Genomic DNA, 23527 nt, shown 5'->3' on the forward strand with positions numbered 1-23527 from the left:
AGGTACGGAATTAAATTCCAATTCAATCGAATTTCTGGTCGGTTGTACATGGCTTTTCTGGTTGAAAATCAACATTGCGTGATTTCACCACACGACATTTTGATGGAATCCACACTTTGTAACCGTCTTTGCCATTCACGTAGGCAATGAAAAGACCAGGTATAGCCTTTTCATCTAACTTAAAACGAAATTTCTTTGGAAAATAAACATATCATTTTGATCCAAAAATGCGTAGATACCTAAAACTGTTAAACACTTTGCCAGTCCACAATTCGAAAGGTGTTCTACCTTCAACACTTGACTTCCCAGTACGACTGAGTAAAAAAACGGTTGTGTCACATGCATAAGCTCAAAACGATTTAGGTAACTTGCCAGACGTTAATATTGACCGAAGTAATTCAACTATACGTCGATTTGCTTGTTCAGCAACAACATTTTGCTCAGTAGTGTCTGGGCACGTAAGACGAAATTCAATACCACGGTCTCGTAGCGCAGTAGCTCCTACGTTATAATTAAACTCTACTCCACCGTCAGACCTTATGACCAACAGCATCACACTCCTTCAAAAATGTTTTCAAATTGTTAGCCACTTCAGATTTATTTCGCATGATATATGTCCGAACGAAATGAGAATAATCGTCTTTGAAAATCATGTAGTAACGAAAACCATTTGTAGAGTCAACAGTCATGGGCCCATTAACGTCTGTATTGATCAACTCACCGACATTCCGTGGAAGATCTCAGCTAAATGGTTTACGGTGGGATTTGTCAAGAACACATCCATCACAAAACGATGTGGTATCAGGGCACTTAACTGATATATACCGAAACGAGAGAGCACCTCGTACACGACGTTTATCTTCATGACCGAGTCTCTCATGCCAACATTGTAGCTTTTCTTCTGATTTTGCTAAGTTAATCATTACTTGTGAATCCGGAGGACAAACTCGCATGTTCATAATGCATACTGAACCAACTAGTCTTCCTGTTGCGACTATTTCACTGTGACGCCAAATGATAACACCTTTGTTATCATAAGCCACATTATATCCACCTTGTGTAGGTTGACGGATAGAGAAAAGTTGGTATCTGACATCAAGTACATACCAGACGTTTTCACGCACAGCAGGTGTCCACCTTTTGTTTGTGAATATTTCAGTATGAATACTGCCAGTCCCACGTGCCAAAATAGATCCTTTGGCAGCTGTCTGTACACATTGTGGAATCGGAAACGTTTAGAATGTTGCGAAATGCCGTTTATTTGCTGAAACGTGAAGTTCGACATCCTAGAATCTGCACTATCAAACTTAACGTGAGACAACAAGCTAGTGGCTAGAAATGTACAGTGTGGTCCAAAAGTTCGGAAACACCCTGATAAAATCCAAATGGAGTAGCAAACAAGGAAACAGAGTCCCTACACACGAGGAACGGCAAGGGGGAAACTTTTAGGCTACGCCACCAACATGACGGCCGTCTTGAAAGCCACCATCTTAGATTCAACTCCAAAATTTCAAATGGGAATGTGGTCATGTGACATATCAAACAGATAGAGAATTTCACAGAAAAACAATGCCGTTGTTATTTTAAACATAGCTTTATTCATTCTCGAGTTAGAGCCAATTACTTGCGGCAGCAGTGGGACGCTCGGCAGCATGAGTATTACGTACTGAGAAATCATTAAATGGAGTCTGAAACGGTGCAAAGTGACTGTCCTATGCCTGATATGTTACATGTGTATGTGTTAGGTATCATTTACTCATGCTAACGTTTTAATCGCTGTTTCCTTATTTACAAGTTACAAAATGTCCTTAACACATGAAGAACGCATTGAAATCAACTTGATATCAGGAGAAAGAAGCACACGGGTCATTGTTGAGGATTTCAACAGTCGTCACCCAACCAGACAGCCCATCACTCACAGCGCAGTTGCCAAGCTCTTGGCCAAATTCCGAGCAACAGGTTCTGTCGCAGATAAACCTAAGGCTGGAAGACCAAAGTCCGCCACCGATGAAGCAACAACAGTGAGCGTGTTGGCATCATTTAGCAAGAGTCCGCAACGGAGTACTCGTCGCCTGTCACAAGAATGTGGGGTTAGCCGTACCTCCATGCTGCGAATTTTACCACAGCACAAATGGCACCCGTACAAAATTCAGCTGCTCCAAGACTTGAACGAGGATGACCCAGACCGTCGGGTACAGTTCGCAGAATCGGTGACACAGCAGTTGCACATAAACCCACGTTACCCCTATCAGGTGCTGTTCAATGATGAAGCCAATTTCTTTATCAATGGTGAAGTGAACAAGCAGAATCACAGATACTGTTCCGACACAAATCCACACTGGTTTGATGCTTACAAAACGGTCGACTCCCAAAAAGTGATGGTCTGGTGTGGTGTCTGGAGCACCAAAGTATTTGGATCTTTTTTTATTGGTGGTTTGTTAACAGCCAACGGTTATCTGAGGTTATTGGATGAAGAAGTGTTTCCCTCGTTGTTAACGGAGGACGGGACGTTTCTGGAATTCTCCAGCATGATGGAGCCCCACCGCATCATGGGCACAATGTGCGAGCATACCTGGATGTGCAGTTCCCTCAAAAGTGGATTGGTCGTAGGGGTGTTGTGGAGTGGCCATCACGTTCACCAGATTTGACTCCTTTGGATTTTTATGTTTGGGGTCATGTCAAAGCACTGGTTTATTCTGTGAAAATACGGGATTTGCATCATCTAAAGCAAACCCATTGTGGATGCGTGTGGTCAAATGTAGCCAGATATGTTGGTCAAAGGTCATCAGTACTGGGTTCGGAGGATAGTATTAACAATCCAACATAATGGACAACATATCGAACCATTCCTATGACTGTTTGTGGTCTCTCTGGACTGCGTAACATCGGCGTAATGTCTCTTCGGCACATAACACACATGCTGCCGAGCGTCCCACCGCTGCCGCATGTAACTGGCTATAACCCGAGAATGAATAAAGCTATGTTCAAAATAACAACGGCATTGTTTTTCTGGTGAAATTCTCTATCTGTTTGATATGTCACATGACCACATTCCAATTTGAAAATTTGGAGTTGAATCCAAGATGGCGGCTTTCAAGATGGCCGACATGTTGGTAGCATAGCATATAAATATCTCCCTTCCCGTTCCTCTTGTGTAGGGACTCTGTTTCCTTGTTTGCTACTCCATAAGAATTTAATGAGGGTGTTTCCGGACTTTTGGACCACCCTGTATTTGGTTTGCTGCTCACTTTTAAACTAGAACTCGAATTATTATTGTTGTTTAGCTGTCGATTTTGCTTCTTCTGCATCCACGCGCTTTTGGCGGTTTGCTATAATAAGTCCAGCTTCCTTGCAATACAGACATGTACGACTTTCTTCCCCCTTTGACGTACTCTACTCTGTTTCAAATTTCCTGTTTTTCATGTTGCTCATCCGATTTTGATTTTGCGGAGAAAACGCCAGCTTCCTGGGTCGCTAGCGAATTCTCAGTCGAACGAAAATTCCCAATAAGAAGCTTTGTAGTCTGCTCAGATTCAGGAACACGATACCAAGTCGGCCTGTAAGCTGATATTCGGTGCCTGATGTTTTGAAAATACCATGGTGGAGCAGCGAAACGGACAAAGTTGCATTTGGATTATTTTGTTCCGTGTACTGCATAAGTCATGGAAAATGTTCGCAAGTAGCACATGTGTTTTGCTATAGACGTGACGTCATCTTTTGACGTTTCAAAGAAACAATAGAACAACATATATAGTCGCTGCAATGAAGATTGTTCATATTCTGAAGTAAGGATAACCCAAATTTATTTTGCGCCAGTCTTCTCTCTTACATGACTAGCAGGTTCCTCATCAAGTGCCATTCCAATGATACAAGCTGCCCGAGTGTCGTCCCGCTGCCAGCGCCGATAACCGTCGGACGGTTCGTCTCTTTCCGCTACTGACGGACACTGACATGTACCATCTATAATCGAATAAAAAGAATGTTTCTTTAAAGACTGTTGGGTCTTCCATTTCCATGTTTCGCATTGACCTTCACTTGACAATTTGTGAATGTTTGTACTACTATCATCACTCAGCTGAAGCGCTGTGTGTCCCATTCCAAACATTTTTCATAAAATCCTAGGAAATGGAAAAATAGACTGGCGAACGAATACAATAATTCTCAAAACCTGAAGTGTTCAAACTTGGGCTCATTACATGTTGTTGGTGGAATTAGGATACAATTCTATAGTAAGAACACAACACTTTTAGGAATAGTGATATTATTTCTTTAATATCTAAAAGATGACTCACAGCAACAACAACAACTTCATAGAGTAAAGGCATGGAAAATAGAAGAAACTCTTAGGAGCAAAGAAATTCACACAACACAAAACCAAGTACCACCGAAGGGGGGAAGAGAGGCAAGACACAGTTCTGATTTACTCACTTTAGCAAAAAACTTTCTGTCATTTAAATCATCAATCGCTTAACTTCAGTAGCCCTAGCTTCGCGTAATTATAACCATGACAAATACACTACTGTCCATTAAAATTGCTACACCACGAAGATGACGTGCAACAGACGCGAAATTTAACACACAGGAAGACGATACTGTGATATGCAAATGATTAGCTTTTCAGAGCATTAACACAAGGTTGGCGTCGGTGGCGACACCTACAACGTGCTGACATGAGGAAAGTTTCCAACCGATTTCTCATACACAGACAGCAGTTGACCGGCGTTGCCTGGTGAAACGTTGTTGTGATGCCTCGTGTAAGGAGAAGAAATGCGTACCATCACGTTTCCGAGTTTGATAATGGTCGGATTGTAGCCTATCGCGATTGCAGTTTATCGTATAGCGACATTGCTGCTCGCCTTGGTCGAGATCCAACGACTGTTAGCAGAATATGGAATCGGTGGGTTCAGGAGAGTAATACGGAACGCCGTGCTGGATCCCAACGGCCTCGTATCACTAGCAGTCGAGATGACAGGCATCTAATCCACATGGCTGTAACGGATCGTGCAGCCACGTCTCGATCCCTGAGTCAACAGATGGGGACGTTTGCAAGACAACAACCATCTGCACGAACAGTTCGACGACGTTGGCAGCAGCATGGACTATCAGCTCGGAGACCATGGCTGCGGTTACCCTTGACGCTGCATCACAAACAGGGGCGCCTGCGATGGTGTACTCAACGACGAACCTGGATGCACGAGTGGCAAAACGTCATTTTTTCGAATGAATCCAGGTTCTGTTTACAGCATCATGATGGTCGCATCCGTGTTTGGCGACATCGTGGTGAACGCACATTGGAAGCGTGTATTCATCATCGCCAAACTGATGTATCGCCCCGCGTGATGGTATGGGGTGCCATTGGTTACACGTCTCGGTCACCTCTTGTTCGCATTGACGGTACTTTGAACAGTAGACTTTACATTTCAGATGTGTTACGACCCGTGGCTCTACCCTTCATTCGATCCCTGCGAAACCCTACATTTCAGCAGGATAATGCACGACCGCATGTTGCAGATCCTGTACGGTCCTTTCTGGATACAGAAAATGTTCGACTGCTGCCCTGGCCAGCACATTCTCCAGTTCTCTCACCAACTGAAAACGTCTGGTCAATGGTGACCGAGCAGCCGGCTCGTCACAATACGCCAGTCACTACTCTTGATGAACTGTGGTACCGTGTTGAAGCTGCATGGGCAGCTGTAGCTGTACACGCCATCCAAGCTCTCTTTGACTCAATTCCCAGGCGTATCAAGGCTTTTATTATGGCCAGAGGTGGTGGTTCTGGGTACTGATGTCTCAGGATCTATGCACCCAAACTGCGTGAAAATGTAATGACATGTCACTTCTAGTATAATATATTTGTCCAATGAATACCCGTGTATCATCTGCATTTCTTCTTGGTGTAGCAATTTTAATGGCCAGTAGTGTCTATGGTATGGTGATACGCTGAAGTGACCAAAAGACAATCTCAGTGGCGTATTGACACTGCGCTCGCTGAGGAGAAATCACCCGCACAACGTAATTTTCAAATATCGATAAACTGCGTGTCAGTCCTTTACAGACACGTGCCCATAGTCAGCGAGTCTGACTGCCATACGGACTACCTGAGTTCGATTACTGATACTGCAAGGTAATTCCCCTTGGTAGAAGTATGAGCTCAACTGAGGAGCCGCTATCGTTGAGAGGTAGTGGCTCCAAATCGGAAAGCTGACAGCAGGTACGAGAGCAATAGTGTACTAACTACTTGCCCTTTCTCCATGCCGCAGATGTTGGCACGGTGTCCGGTCTATACCGTGTCGCCTTGAGGCGTTTCGTAGTCTCTGTGCTGTGTTGCCCATTGTTCCACAACTGCACAGCGTTGCATCATTATTATGTGTACTGCACTATATCGAATTCTGGATGACGGTTGGGAAGTTCTTACCTGACGAAATGTCACTTTTCCACCGATGATCAATAAAAATGTTTTCTGCCCGACTTGCAATCCTCTCCAAAAATTTTAAATTAATGTATTTCCTCATTTATATCTGAAATTAATAATTTCTCGAGGAACAAATAAAACGTATGTAACTGGACAGGAGGGACTGGGAACGATGGAAACTTAAATCGGCCTTGTCTTTATCGCAGGGTCAGTTCTGGAATTTGCTTTCTGTGATCTAGGAAAATCCAAAAATAGAAGGTTTCATGCGTATTTGATTTGCAACCATCGTGAATGAATGCGAGTTCAGTATCTTACCACCACCTCCACTCCCTTGCTAAGTGAGATGTACAAAGAGGAGAATCATTTGTTTGTACATATCAAAAGAGGGCCAAAAAATGTATTAAAGTCGCATCCGAACACAGCCACTAAACTGTCCATCCATCTGCCACCGCCCTCTCATTTCTCCCCTTCCCTCACACAAACTTCTACCTCCCTGTTTCTCCCTCTCTCTCTCTCTCTCTCTCTCTCTCTCTCTCTCTCTCTCACACACACACACACACACACACAAACATACACACACACACACACACACACACACACACACACACACACACACACTGCTCAATACGACTGAGCACACCGTTGCACCGCAGTTTGAAATCCCAAGCACCAGCAACATAGCTCTTTACTATCGTGTTGATCTTCACACGGAACAGCATTTGCAACACTATTAACAGCACACTCCGGACTACATTAAAGATATGCATGAAGAACAATTTCTTTTTTAAGGGTCCACAACAACAAATACAACAACCGATTGACATACAGGACATGTTGTTGTTGTTGTCTTCAGTCCGCCGACTGGTTTGACGCCGCTCTCCATGATACTCTATCCTGTGCAAGCCTCTTCAACTCCCAGTACCTATTGCAACCTACCTGCAACCTACCTGCAGCCTACATCCTTCTGAATCTGTTTAGTGTATTCATCTCTTGGTCTCCCTCTTCGATTTTTACCCTCCACGCTGCACTCCAATACTAAATTGGTGATCCCTTGATGCCTCAGGATATGTGCAACCAATCGATCTCTTCTTCTAGGCAAGTTGTGTCACAAAATTCTCTTCTCCCCAATTCTATTCAATACCTCCTCATTAGTTATGTGATCTACCCATATAATCTTCAGCATTCTTCTGTAGCACCACATTTCGAAAGCTTCTATTCTCTTTTTGTCTAAACTGTTTATTGTCCACGTTTCACTTCCATACATGGCTACACTCCATACAAATACTTTCAGAAAGGACTTCCTGACACTTAAATCCGTACTCGATGTTAACAAATTTCTCTTCTTCAGAAACGCTTTCCTTGCCATTGCCAGTCTACATTTTATGTCCTCTCTACTTCGACCATCATCAGTTATTTTGCTCCCCAAATAGCAAAACTCATTTACTACTTTAAGCGTCTGATTTCCTAATCTAATTCCCGTAGCATCACCCGATTTAACTCGACTACATTCCTTTATCCTCGTTTTGCTTTTGTTGATGTTCATCTTATATCCTCCTTTCAAGACACTGTCCATTCCGTTCAACTGCTCTTCCAGGTCCTTTGCTGTCTCTGACAGAATTACAATGTCATCAGCGGACCTCAAAGTTTTTATTTCTTCTTCATAGATTTTAATTCCTACTCGAAATTTTTCTTTTGTTTCCTTTACTGCTTGCTGAATATACAGATTGAATAACATCGGGGATAGGCTACAACTCTGTCTCACTCCCTTCCCAACCACTGCTTCCATTTCATGCCCCTCGACTCTTATAACTGCCATACATACAGGAAATACGAAATTAAATATCTATTAATATACAGAAATTCACTTATAATTAATGAAAAATAACGATTTAAACTGAAAATGCTCGTAAGAAAGACGACAAATCTAAATAACGCGAAACTAATTAATTATTCGTTTAAAAATGAAATCCATTTTAAAAACAAGAAAATTATTACAGAAACATTATGAAACATGATGTATCGGAAAAAAACTACGCATGCAACGTGGCAAAAGATGAATGTGTAGACCAACGGATCAATGAAGTTAATACAAAATTCAGCGTTATGGAATCAGAAACAGATGCCTGCGTCTTCTAAATAACAATTGAAGATAAATATTCTTGTCCTGTCTGACCTTATTGTTCATTTCTAACGATCCTGTGGCCGACGGGCTTCAAGCACTAATCTTCCTTTCTCCTGGCACACAACCCTTTTCCGTTCTACCGACTACTCTCGCTAAATGTTCTCCAGTGCACGAACGGTGCTACGTTCCGCGTCGTCTCATATTTACCATAAATCATTCATTCGCGCATTGTGCTCCGTAAGTACAATCACGGAGGAGTCTTCAGCGATGTGGAATGGATCACAGCCGGAAGCAAACATTGCAGGTTGTTTCTGTAGAACTGTGCGCACGCTGTTCAATATTAACGGTAGTGTTAACTGAAAATTGCATCCCAGACTGCGAATATTGCAGTACATTCTGGAGGGAGTGGTAATGGAGGTACTCTTTCATTCGTTTTTGAATATCTAGCTTTTTCTAATTTATTGCTCGATATATTCCAGCGGCTTGTTAAAAGACGTTTTCACTATAACGTAACCCTAGACAGGATGCACAGTTGTATGGGAATTATTTTCGCTTCTAAGAGGCGTTTTGAAAAGAAACGCTTCCGAATTTTTTACATGAAAAGTTTTAAAGCTTTTTAAATGAAATAAACGTTATTAACATTCTACATCTTTATTCTTCGTGTCTACACACCCATTTCTCTAGATAATCATCTTGGCGACGAACAAATTTCTCCAAACAAAAGACCAGTTTGTCGATACGGTCACTGAACAAGGTGACAACCACACCTCTGCTTGCACAGCATTGTCGCTATCAAAATGAAGTCCTCCAGGTATCCTTTAAGTTTTGGAATTAGATGAAAATCGGATGGAGACTGTTGGAAGATGATCGACGACAGTGAGGCCAAGGCGTAGGAAAGTTGCCGATGTCGCAGCACCCGTGTGTGGTCAGGCACGGCCATGCCGAAGAAGACGGTCCTGAGTATGTGGACCAACCATACGAATTCGAAACTCGATTACAACACACTGTTTCTCATGCACCGACATAGTTACATTACATGTCGTCATGTTACACAGTAAAAATCGAAGTTCTTTAGCGCCAGACGGCTGCAAATACGCTGGTGAGCCAAACCATTATGACCACATGCTTAATAGCTTGTTTGTCCGTCTTTGGAACGAAATACATCACCCATTCTGCGTATCAGGGATCCATCAATTTGTTAGTCGGTTTGTGGGCGTATGTTGCATTAGATGTGCACTCACAGGTCATGTAATTCACGTAAATAACGGAGCGCTGATTTGCGTACGCATTTATGACGTCCGATAGCGACCTACATGGGTTCCATAGGATTGAGATCAAGCGAATTTGGCCGCCGAGTGAGTTCACTATAATATTTCTCAAAACACTGGCTTCAAGACACGGAAAATTATACTGCTGATAGGTTACATCCCCGTCCGTGAAGACATAAAGCGTGAAGCGAAGCAGGACATTCGCAGCTGTCAGCGCACCTTCGATTACTGCCACAGGTACCTTGCATGCGCAGGGGAATGTCTCCCATAGCATAATAATGTTCCCATAAGCCTGTTTCCGTGGTGCACTGCTTGTTTCGAGCCTTCGTTGACCTCGATGACAGCCTATCGGCCTTTGAGGAGACGACCATCGACCTAGTGTAGCATAAATGATTCACCAGAAGAACCGACACGTTTCCACTAAATGAACGTGCCTGTGCCAACTGTATTCGTAACTGACGACGTCATTGGGCCAACATGTGAACACGTAGGGGTGGTCTGCTGCTCAGCTCCATGTTCAGCAGTGTACGATGGACGCTGTGCATTGAAACACTTGTGCGTGCACCAGCATTGTGCTCTTTCGGCAGAGATGGTACAGTTCACCATCTATCCTACTTTACAGCTTCCGAACCCCACGTTTTGTGAAGAGTCGTGGACGTCCAACTATTTAGCGCCTAGAGGTAGTTACACTGTCCTTCTGCCTCTATCCGTAGACGGTCACGACAGCTGCACGTGAACATTCGAGCAGATTAGTCGTTTTAGAGTTACTCGTTTACAGGCTCTGCGTAATAACAATCTGCCCTTTATCAAAGTCACCTGGATCACTGGGTTTTCCCATTTGCGGCCCATATCTTCGTTAGGGTGATCCCCCATCCGTGTCTGCTCAGCTAACGTACTTTTGTTACCGCTCCACGTGCAGCGTCAGGCGATGTCCAACGTCGCAGTGGGCAGTGGTCATTATGTTTTGGCTTATCATTGTATGTTGACATGAAGAATGACACACAGAAAATTTTGAGACATTTTTTATTAAGACTGTAAATTTCGCAGTTCAGTCTTGCTATTATTGACATATACCGTTAGGGAGTAAATGTGTTGTCATAAGAGCATAAGAATCACACGCTCCCTTAAGCGATTTCTGCAGGATGTTTGGTTGACAGGTTTTGACAATATTCATGCTCCGCGCTTATGTGACAAAAACATGCCTTGATCATAACTGCTTTGGCCCAATAGTTTTTCCCTTAGGCGAGTACTGAATGAAAGTATGCAACGGATGCCAGAAGTCCCCTGTGTAACCAATAAATGATAAACTGTTAATTGTAAAGCAGATACACCTTACCCATGTTGCTGTTGTTGTTATCTTCGGGCCGTAGAATACTTTCCACGTAAGTCTATCCTGTGCAGGCGTCCTCATCTCTGCTTAACTGCTGCAATGTACATCAGTTTGAAGCAGCTTAAGTTCCTTATTGTAGTCAAGCCTTGGGCTCAGCCCACATTTTTTACTTCCCCATCCCCTCCTCCAGACACTTTCTTATACCTCTCAATAAACGATTCATTGATGCCTCAGAAAGCGCCATACTAATCGATCCCTCATTTAAATCAGGCTGTGCCATAATTTTTTCTCCAATTAGATTCAGTACATGTTCCTACGCTGTCTAGCACATTAATGTCACCATTGTCAAAAACCTAAATAAACATCTTTTGCAATGCAGACTGTTGCTAGATGTGCAGGAAGAGTGTTAGTGAGATTCTGGAAGCTACCAACAAGGATGTGGAGACATATTGATTGATGTGCCGTCACCAGTTGTGCTAGGTTTCTCGGGTGAGGGATGAAGGCGCGGAGAGCCCGATAAAGGTCTCACAATTCTCGACTGGGTATAAACGTGGGAGTTTGGTGGCCAGGGGAATACGCTAAACTCATACTGGTGCTCTTCGAACAATATACGCAGAATGCGACCTATTTGACATGTTTCGTTGTCCCGCTTGTAAGGGGCCATCGTGACGAGGAATGACAAACTTCATGTAGGGGTGCACTTGGTCCCCAACGATAGATGCATTTTTGTCTTGATCCATTGTGCCTTCATGAATCACGAGATCGCTCAGGGAATGCCACGAAAACATTCCCCACACCATAACGTTCCCTCCTGCAGCATGCCATCAGTCCGATGGAGCCGACGAAGATAAGCAGGATGCGTGTATGGACCAGGCGCCTGTTGCGGAAGCTCGTACGGAGGTGTGATCTCTGAACGGTGTTTAGGGACAGACTTTTGGTAGACCCCTGGTCTGGCCGGTCAGTTGTTCAACAAGTGCCCGTCAATTCGCCCACATGCTTCTCGGCAGCCGCCGTTCACCCTGCCATTTATGGCTCCTGTTGCATCACAGTTGCCTCGGTGCCCGTTTCGGACAGCGCACGGTATACTTTCACCACGGCGGCACAGGAACAGTTTACCAACTTATCCGCTTCAGAAATGCTTCTAACTTTGGTCTGAAAGCCTTTGATAATGTCCTGCTGGACCTAAGATACATCGCTTCTTTTTTGCGTTACGACGACTCCACTGCTTGCCGCGTCTTCCCTGACACGCTTTGAATACCCTCCACGGCTACTGCTGCCACCTGCCGACTGTGACTGGTTATTGTACGTTGAGGTCGAATGTGAGCGGTGGTCACAATAATGTGACTGGACCGTATAACATTGTCCATCTTAAGGACCGTAGATAACGGTTGTTAACGTAATCGCTACAAACATTTTGGCATACAATCCGTAATAATAGTAACATAATCCACACCCTAGCATTTCGGGACTGAAGCTTCCGTCATCTGACTGTGTACGTTAATCCAACATAAAATGCACTTCAAAAGAACTCAAGCTCAAAATACAAAAACAAAATTATTCGCACATGAAGTCCACGTTTACTTTAAAAATCGCAACACCAGATTCCCTGCCACATGATGGGACCTTGACTCCCGAGACACTTTGCCGTGGAATATATTCCTAACATTAGTGGCTGTATGCTAAAATATTTGTAACCAAAATTAGTACACCTTCATGTGTAATTAATGCTAAGATTGAACGTTATGTAAAATCCTTAATGTACGCATCTGTGAAAAATATATTTTGTATGTTGCTGCATTGTTGCAAAAGATTAGCCCGTAGGACAGTAGTGAGGTGTTTGCGTACAGGATTCCTAGCGTTCGCTGCATACTTTCACTGGCAGACGCTTGAAGATAGACCCCCAACTATAGTTTTAGGAATCAGTATTAAGAGAAAAATCTAGGAATACACCGAAGCCCACTGTGTACCGCTCCGGTACCAACACCGAAGATGAAGTTAGACTGACTATAACATACACGGAGCTATTTAAACGGTCATTCTTTGCACTGTCCATATTCCAAGAAACCCTAACGTGCAACACAGTGGGAAGCTCCCTTTGCCGTGCGCTCCAAAGTGAGTTTCACGGTGTGGATGTAGCTGTAGATATTGGTCTTTCAGATGTGTTGCTGAACGGAAAGATAGATAAAAGAATTGCATGTACTGCCTTTTAAGCTTTTACAATCCACTGGCCTAAGGCAGGCTATATGACATAAGAGATGACACTACGTTGCTGCAGTGGTCACAAGGCGTAGCTCGCATTTAGGAGGAGCAGCGCCAAAATTCCCATCCACTACTAACTACTTTCATTTGTGTGATTTCTTTAACCCAGAGTGTACGTATGGCTGGGCTGGGCCCTTAAAAAAGTCACGCTCTACTCTTTCTTTTATTCGTTACAAATCACTCAGCCTTATGTCTTGGTTGACTCTGTTGTTGAACAGTTGTTAGTCTCTAGCATTCCACTTCTTTTCTGACCTATGCCCTTGAAGAAGTCGAACTGCAGCTTTCAAAATCATCTTTAGAAAGAAAATAAAACAAATTAGATCAGTTATCTGCAGCTTTTACTGTCAATGGCTAGATATAGGTAAGAAATGAAAACGAATAAATGATAGCGACCAACATCTGTGGAGGATATTTCAAAATGCAGTTGACATAACATCGAACTCTGCTGAATAATATTCGAGAAAACGACTTAATGGAAACTTGATCCTGTATCAGTCGCTTGGCATAATTCATGTTAAACGGAAATAAAATTCTGCGACTTTCGACCACTCTAATTTAAATCGTTGTTCACTGTTCCCTTACATTTAAAACAACAAAATAAAATACTCTCATTTTGCTATATATAAACAAGCTCTCCGTACTGGAACGTTTTAGTGATACTCCAGTCTTTTTTTCTGAACAAAGCGGACACACGTGGCTTGCGTTACACAGTGAACGGCTGCGAAATGTACGGCTGCACCCGACAACTACGCTCGCTGCGGATGCTGTCCGTGCCACACGTGGTGTAATCACACGCCCCGCGCATATCACCCGGTTCGTTACATCTTCCTTTCGGACCGGAACCGTTATAGCACCACTTCGTTGTCTGTCTGTCTGTCCAACTTTTTAGACTCCTTTCTCTCAGGAACGAGTAATTGCATCAAGTTGAAATTTATGTCATATACTAAGGTCTATGGTCGGTTGGCGGTATAGAAAATTTAAGCAATACAGTCATTTGTGTTACATATTTTGAGACTCGTGAACTCACTTATTGAAACATATAGGGTACTTTTCGTTGACCTACAATCATTAAATGGTCCAAGAAACAAGGTTTAACATTAGAAGTGAAGGAAATAATACGAAAATTGTAATTTGCAACTGTACCATACGAAAAAATATTTTTTTCTGTCGTTTGTTGTCTGAGTGTCTTCCCTTGCGTGTCTTTAAGACATATTTTCTCAATGGTGATTATACCAAGTTGAAATTTTTCGTTCAAAGGTTTATGGTCCTTTGGCAATGTACAAATGTTAAGCTCTAAGTCAATGCAGTCAAAAGGATATCTCCATTCACTTATCGAAACGTCTAGGGTTTGTGACCTAGAATCATGAAATTTGGCAAGAAGCAAGGCTTTACAGTACAATTAAGACAAAAAATCCGAAAATACTTCATTTATAATTATATCACACGAAAAAATAGTTTGTGTTTTCGTCATTTGTTATCCGGCTGTCTATCCGTCCGTCTGTCAAATTCCCTTTTTCTCAGGAATAGGTAAACATATCAAGTTGAAATTTATGTCACGGGATAAGATTTGCACTCCCATCGCCAGCCACCATCACAGATGCTATAATTTTTTTTTACCATGCCACACTGTCTGTTAAAACCTGGGGATGTCGTAGCGACACTTTTAAACTTCAACGTTTTGATGAGATGTGCAGAGCAGACCACACGGCAGCCGCTAATTCAAATCCAGACTGGGGATCTATTGCGTAAGTGCGTAACAATCTAAGAGATGCTGCGATAGATGGATCATGTAAAAGGTGTTGCTTGAATAATATGGGTATTAAAACGGCCATTGTGGGTGAGTACATTCTGAAATGTTCGGATCCCGGTTGACTGCTGTTCACAGGCCGCCATAACACACACATCAAAAAAAGTTTTGGATCACCCCGGTTCCCACAACTACTGAAGATATACGTTGACTTTGGATATTGTATCACAGACACAGTCGCTTTGACTTCTCAGAGATGTCACTAAACCTGCCCAAAGATGTAAACAACCATGTATGAGCAGCGCCTATTAGACGGAAGGGGTCTGACAGCCGATCAGTTCAAGTCATTCCACCAGGAACGAGGTACACGGCTCGTGTTGTCTGTAGTTCAACCATGCCTACACGGGCAATACCGCGGTTCGATGGCGTCCGCACTGTTACTTTGTGCCAGGAGGGGCTCCCAACAAGGGAAGTGTCCAAGCGTGTCGGAGTGAACCAGAGGGATGTTGTTCGGACATGGAGGAGATACAGAGAGACAGGAACTATCGATGACATGCCTCGCTCAGGCCGCCCAGGGCTACTATTGCAGTGGATAACCGCTACCTACGGATTATGGCTCGGAAAAACCCTGACAGCAACGCCACCATGTTGAATAATACTTTTCATGTAGCCACAGGAAGTCGCGTTCCCACTCAAACTGTGTGCAATAGGCTGCATGATGCACAACTTCACTCCCGAGGTCCACGGCGAGGTACTTCTTTGCAACCACGACACCATGCAGCGCGCTAGAGATGAGCCCAACAACATGCCTAATGAACCGCTCAGGATTGGCACCACGTTCTCTTCACCGATGAGTGTCGCATATGCCTCGAACCATACAATCGTCGATGACGTGTTTGGAGACAACCCGATCAGGCCGAACGCCTTACACAAACTAGCCAGCGGGCGAAGCAGCGTGGAGGTTGCCTGGTGTTTTACGGTGGCATTATGCGGGGCAGAAGTACGCCGCTGGTGGTGATGGAAGAAGCCGTAACGGCTGTACGTACGTGAATGCCATCCTACGACAGATAGTGCAACTATATCGGCAGCATATCGGAGAGGCATTCGTCTTCGTGGACGACAATTTGCGCCCCCATCGTGCACATCTCGTGAATGACTTCTTTCAGGATAACGACATCGCCGTAGTAGAGTGGCCAGCATATTCTCCAGACGTGAACCCTATCGAACATGCCAGGGATAGATTGAAAAGGGCTGATTATGGACGACGTGAGCCACCGACCACTCTGATGGATCTATGCCGAATCGCCGTTGAGAAGTGGGACAGTCTGGACCAACAGTGCCTTAATGAACTTGTGGATAGTACGCCACGACGAATACAGTCATGCATCAATGCAAGAGGACGTGCTACTGGGTATTAGAGGTACCGGTGTGTACAGCAATATCGACCACCATCTCTGAAGGTGCCGCTGCATGATGGTACAACATGCGATGTTTGGTTTTCATGAGCAATAAAAAGGGCGGAAATGATATTTCTGTTGATCTCTATTCCAATGTTCTGTACACTGTCCGGAACTCTCGAAACCGAGGTGATGCAAAACTGTTGCCCAGACACCGCTATATACGACAACAATGGCAGCAGTCCGATTGTTACTTCCTGGCAGATTAAAACTGAGTGCTCGACCGAGACTCGAACTCGGGACCTTTGCCTTTCGCGGGCAAGTGCTCTACCAACTGAGCTACCGAAGCACGACGCACGCCCGGTCTCACAGCTTCACTTCTGCCAGTATCTCGTCTCCTACCTTCCAAACTTTACAGAAGCTCTCCTGCGAACCTTGCAGAACTAGCACTCCTGAAAGAAAGGATATTGCGGAGACATGGCTTAGCCACAGCCTGGGGGATGTTTCCAGAATGAGATTTTCACTCTGCAGCGGAGTGTGCGCTGATATGAAACTTCCTGGCAGATTAAAACTCCGTGCCCGACCGAGACTCGAACTCGGGACCTTTGCCTTTCGCGGGCACGTGCTCTACCAGCTGAGCTACCGAAGCACTTGCCCTCGAAAGGCAAAGGTCCCGAGTTCGAGTCTCGGTCGGGCACGGAGTTTTAATCTGCCAGGAAGTTTCATATCAGCGCACACTCCGCTGCAGAGTGAAAATCTCATTCTGGAAACATCCCCCAGGCTGTGGCTAAGCCATGTCTCCGCAATATCCTTTCTTTCAGGAGTGCTAGTTCTGCAAGGTTCGCAGGAGAGCTTCCGTAAAGTTTGGAAGGTAGGAGACGAGATACTGGCAGAAGTGAAGCTGTGAGACCGGGCGTGCGTCGTGCTTCGGTAGCTCAGTTGGTAGAGCACTTGCCCGCGAAAGGCAAAGGTCCCGAGTTCGAGTCTCGGTCGGGCACGCAGTTTTAATCTGCCAGGAAGTTTCATATCAGCGCACACTCCGCTGCAGAGTGAAAATCTCATTCTGGAGTCCGATTGTTGTTGGAAATTTTAATATACCTTTTAAACCATAACCCAAAACGCATTTTTACGAGTGCTACAGTAGTCCTGCAAAGGCATATTACCATTAATAATCTAAGGCACTGTAAGAGCTGGCACGATCATCGACATAATTTTTCCAACTTTGTTATATAATGCGGTATTATTCACTCTTTTTTCAATCAGCGCTTAGAAATTTGGTGCCTCAGTAATAATTTTAAATTAATTTTGTATTTTCATACCAACTGTTAAACGCATATTTGACAACAATCTCACCTGCGTGAGAGAGAAGATAACGCCAAATACGGTCTCATCTTGTAAATGCTTAATCACTCTCTCCTTAAAGATCCGATTGTAGCAATTTTACGTTTCAAGGACTGCTCAATTTTTACTCTCTTCGGTTTTCAATGAAATATTTATTAGTAAAATTTCTACTCCTAGTTTCGACGGGATTTTTGGTCTCTGGTCTAAATTTAGAAATTCTCTGTAGTCTGAAGTGAAGTTTCAGACTTCAGTGTCTATTAGCCAATTTGTATCTCAGTTAGTTACTTTAATTTTTATATTTATAAACTTAAATAATGAATGAGAGAATAGGATCGCAAAAAATAACGCTCACTGATCTTTAAACATTGATTCAGCTAGCTCAAACATTATTCAATAACTAATCTTAAAAATTTTTAGTTAATTGGTAATATAATCGCATTTTAATATAACTGCAGAATTAATGAAGTAAACGAAAAGGAATAGCAAATGTAAAATTAAACAACAAATTTATACTTAAAACATAAAATTAAATCATTCTCAAAAGTCTTAGAATTTTCGAGACCGATATCTTGCCAGTATCAATATCTATAACAAGCGAACATTGTCGATGTTCTTCACTGCGGGGATGAATGAACTATCTGCAGGGTGATTATAATTGCAGTTAAAAATTCAAACCGCTGTAGTCCTAACACTCAGAATGACGTCCAATTGCAACGGAATATTATCGGAGAAGTGGGAAAACCTAAGCCAGAAGAAACATAAATAGTTTCAAAATGTAGCATTAGATGGCGCTGTAGGCACCATATTTTAATAGTGGTCGACTACAAATGAGAAACGAATCATACAAAAATGGCATAAGGTGTACGTTTGACGTTGAACCAAGTGTACAACTCAACGTGCATGGGTGTACATGTGTGATACTGTTAGTTACGTAAGCTCATCCACCACGAGAAGGTCATATCACATCTGATAGGAAAATCGGTTTTTAACTGTCCTGCGGCCAAAAACCGTACAAAAAGCATCAATCAAAATCAAATTGGATTATTAATTTCCGTATGACTGGCGCAAAACATGTTCAATATGCTGTCCACCGTTTTCTGCAACAAACTGAAATCGAGAAACAGCATGGTCAACAACTGATCAAAGTGTTTTCGGGGCCACGTACAGAATGTGTTGCGCAATGCGTGCTCTTCAGTGCAACTACGTTTGCTGTCGGAACACTGAACACAGCATCCTTCAGATTGCCCCGGAGCCAGAACTCACACAGATTAAGATCAGGCGATCGCGACGGCCAGACAGTGGGGAAACAGCGGCTGATAATTCTAGCATTTCCGAAATGGCGCTTCAGCAGCTAGTTTACTGGATTTGCAATGTACGGAGGTGCGCCATCTTGCATAAAAATTATCTCATCCACGCTGCTTGAGAACTGGAATGACGTGGCTGCTCAAGACACTCATAGCGCTTATCAGGTAACAGGACCGGAAGCATCTGTCTCTTCGAAAAAATATCGCCCTATGATAAATGATGCCGTAAACCCGCACCACACCGCGACCTTTTCAGGATGAAGTGGTAGCGGTTGATTCGCGTGTGGATCTTCTGTTGTCCATATTCGACAATTCTGTGTATTCACACATCCTGCCAGATGGAAGAGGACTTCGTCTGTCCACAAAATCTTCCTCGGCCAATCTTTGTCACTTTTTTAAAATCATGTCTCGCGCTCAATAGCGATGCACACCAAAGGTCGTCTCTTGATGTCGTTACAATTACTTTTGCAACTATGTTCAGCCTTCGCTGTTGAGTTATCGGCGAGTTAGCTTGGAGTGTCTCATTACGTATTCTATAAAAATGTCCATCCATACGAAAGAAAGTGCTATTCCTTCGTTTTCCTTATTCGCGCTCAATATTCAGTCTGCAGTAAGTGCTATGGAAATTTCTTCGTAGCGAAGAGAATTCTTTTCAGTTGCCAAACACTTGTTTCAGAGCTCTATTTCGCTGATAGCAACGTAGTGCAGTGGGTATTTGCAATTGGTGGGAATTAGATTAGATTAATTATTCATTCCATAGATCCATAAAAGAGGGAATCCTCACGGGTGTGGAACATGTCAGATAAACACATTACAAAAATTTCATTAGAAAAACTTGAGTTTCATTAATTTTAATGATCCTCAGTCAATAAACAGTAAAATTATGTACATGAATTAAATTTAAACTTCTAATATTTAATGGTTTAATACTTCAATCTGCTTTCATTAAATCCATCATTCAGATATTTGCTAGTTTCTTGGCTATTACAACCAAGTATTGTCAAAAATTAAAGTAAATTATTCATTTCAGTGATCCTCAGTTAAGAACAGTCAGATTATGTACAAGATTTAAAATTAAACTTCCACTATTTACGGACTTAAGACTTACATCTGCTTTCCATACATCCATCATTCACACAGTATTGGCTGTTGCAACGAAGTATTGGCAAAAATTAAAGCATAAAAATTTTCATTAAAATGGTCTACTGCACTTATTGAGAAACTCATGGATGGAATAGAAGGAGTTGGCCACCAAAAATTCTTTTAAATTATGTTTAAATTGTGCCTTGTCTGAAACTAAACTGTTAATAGTTGCTGGTAACTTATGGAAAATATGCATTTCTGAATACTGGACTCCTTTCTGGGCAAGAATAAGTGATTTTAAATCTTTATGTATATTGTTGTTATTCCTAGTACTGATACTGTGTACTAAGCAGTTAGTTGGAAAAAGAGATGTATTATTTACAACAAACTTCATTAAGCATTAAATATTCTTTGAATAGGTTTCGACATGATGTTCTTGGATTTACTCTACTCATCACTCTTATTATACATTTCTGTACTCTAAAATTGTTTCGCTGTTTGCGGAGTTACCCCAAAATATGATACTATATGACATAATGGAGTGAAAATAAGCAAAATATGCCAGTTTTCTTTATATTTATAACTCCTATGTTTGATATCATTTGCATTGCAAACACAGACTTGTTTAGGCGCTTTAGCAGTTCGTTAGTATGTTGCTCCCAACTGAATTTATTATCAAGTTGTAATCCCAAAAATTTTACACTCTCAACTTCTCCTGTTTCCATGTCATCATATTTTATACACACAGCAGAAGGAAATCTCTTAGAAGTTCTGAACTGCATATAGTGGGTCTTTTCAAAGTTTAATGACAATGAATTGGCTGTGAACCACTTATTAATGTCAGTAAAAATTTGATTAGCTGCCGTTTCTAAGTTTATATTTGATTTACTATTTATTACAATGTTTGTATCATCTGCAAACAAGAAAAACTTGGTATCTGGTAATGTAACAGAAGACAGGTCATTAATATACAAAAGAAATATTACTGGACCTAGTGGGGAACCTTGGGGAACACCACATGTAATTTCTTCACAGTCAGATGATGTCTGATTGCCTACTGCTGAAGTGTTACCTAATGACACCCTTACTTTTCTATTAATAAGATATGACTGAAACCACTTTGCAGCACTACCAGTGACGCCATAATGTTTCAATTTACTTAAAAGAATGCTGTGATTCACACAATCAAACGTCTTTCACAGGTCACAGAATATGCCAGTTGCCTCTAATTTGTCATCCAATGAATTAAGGACATTTTTCGCTGTAAGTGTAAATAGCTTTCTCAATATCAGAACCCTTAAGAAACCCAAACTGTGACTTTGACAGTATGTTATTTTCACTAAGGTGCTTAAGTGGATGCATAAAGATAACTTTTTCAAAGATTTTTGAAAAAGCTGCCATTCCTTTGTTCCCTTTCTTATGGAGAGGTATAACTTCAGAATATTTAAGCCAGTCCAGGAATATTGCTGTGACAAGTGATTGATTACACAAATAACTTAAGATATGACTAAGCTCACATGAACACTCTTTTATTAACTTTGTTGATATGTTATCATAACCACTAGAATGCTTTGATTTCAAGGACTTTATACTGGATTCTAGTTCTTTGAGTGAAGCAAGTGTCGATTCCATTCTACCGAGACTGCTTGTGTGCACTGGTCTCAGATATTCCATTGCATTATTTATTGAACCTGACAACCCCATGCTATCAGTAACAGAGACAAAATACTTGTTTAAATTGTTTGCAACACAACATGCATTTGTTACCAAGGTTTCATTTATTTTTAGAGCTATTTGTTCCTCCTCATTTCTGGTCCTAACTGTCTCTGACTTAACTATATCCCATATTGTTTTTATTTTATTGCTGGATGTATTTATCTTCTCTCAAAACGCAGGTGTTTAGATTTCTGGATAACCTTCTTCTTCAATATTTTGCAGTAATTTCTGTATTCTCACATGATATCTTTATCCCTTGTTTGATCCATGGTTTCTTATTAGACTTCTACGTAATTTGAGTTACCTTCAGGGGAAAACAATTTTCAAATAAGGTGCTAAATTTATTAATGAATGTTTTGTATATTTCATTTGTGTCTTGGATGCTGTAAACATCCATCCAATTAATTTCCTTGAGCAATCTCCTAAATTTCTCAGTTTTCGACTGTTTTATTGGCCTTCTGTAGTCAGTTCTGATAGATGTTTTACTCTGACAATTTTCAAAATTTAATGTTAGGTGTTGCATGTCATGGTCAGATAGCCCATTTACTACAGGTTTTGAAATGTGGCTTAGTTGCCTAGAATTGTCTATAAATATATTATCAAATGAGATTCCAATCGCTGTCCATCCAAAGGGAGATACTTTTACCGTAGTTTTCCTACATCGATTAACGTATATGCTAGCTTCATTTTCTTAGGAGAGGTCCGATAACTTCTCTCATGCTTACACCTGTCAGATCTCGTGATCCGCTTTCGATGAAATGTTAAACCCAAAACTTCCTTCCTAACTTTTCTTGCAAAGAATCGTCCTCAACCCTGTATGTTTACATCATATCTGTAATATCTCCCTGTATTCCCTTATTTTAACGTTGATATTCAATCTTATCTTTTGCACACAAATGTCGTGATATAAAGGCCTATTACGACAAACATCCTGAAACGTGGCGAGTCGCTCCAACAATGCAGTGGTTCCTGAAGCGACCCACACCGTTGCTCAGCTTCAGTCGGGAAGGAGATCCTAAGATGTCTGACGTCTCTGTACAGAAAAGAACGCTTTTCAGGGCAGCATGCGGGTCAGTGAGACCAGTCTGGAGGTAGGAGATCGCCAACCATTGTCGTTAAACTCTACCGTTCCCTGGACAGTGCTACAAGTTTAATTACCGCCGAGGACGGTGACATCTTAGTCAGTAATTTGATTCATCTTATCTAATCCCTGCATAACTCTCTGATTCAGAAGTTCTGTATCTTAGAATGCTTTTGTTCCAGGTTTTGCTATGAACAATTTTTAGGCTCCGCTGCTAAACTGTGGTAACTTAGTTTTGAGTATCGTATCACGTATTCGATGGAAACGCCTACCCACTTACATGTAAACGCTTTTACAGAAGCAAATCATTTCAGAACATTTGGAACACGAAATAAAAAGCTGTGTTTGCACCATCAGTATAGTTCAGGATGTTTTCAATTGTATCAACAGATATCACTTTAAGGAAAATGCAAGAATCCCTCACTCTTATTAAACCTCCAGAAATGTCTCTGTTTAGCCGGTGAGTC

The 23527-nt window shown here is 42.1% G+C and overlaps 2 non-coding genes across 2 annotated transcripts; one reads left to right on the top strand and one right to left on the bottom strand.

Moving 5' to 3' along the window:
* Positions 1-16810: 16810 nt before the first annotated feature.
* On the bottom strand, positions 16811-16885 carry Trnas-cga. Its single transcript has one exon. It is a non-coding gene; the product is annotated as a tRNA-Ser (tRNA).
* Positions 16886-17459: 574 nt separating this feature from the next.
* Positions 17460-17536, top strand: Trnas-cga. The gene has a single exon. It is a non-coding gene; the product is annotated as a tRNA-Ser (tRNA).
* Positions 17537-23527: the final 5991 nt, after the last annotated feature.

This window comes from Schistocerca piceifrons, chromosome 2 (assembly GCF_021461385.2).
Source record: "Schistocerca piceifrons isolate TAMUIC-IGC-003096 chromosome 2, iqSchPice1.1, whole genome shotgun sequence".
NCBI classification, from domain to species: Eukaryota; Metazoa; Arthropoda; class Insecta; order Orthoptera; family Acrididae; genus Schistocerca; species Schistocerca piceifrons.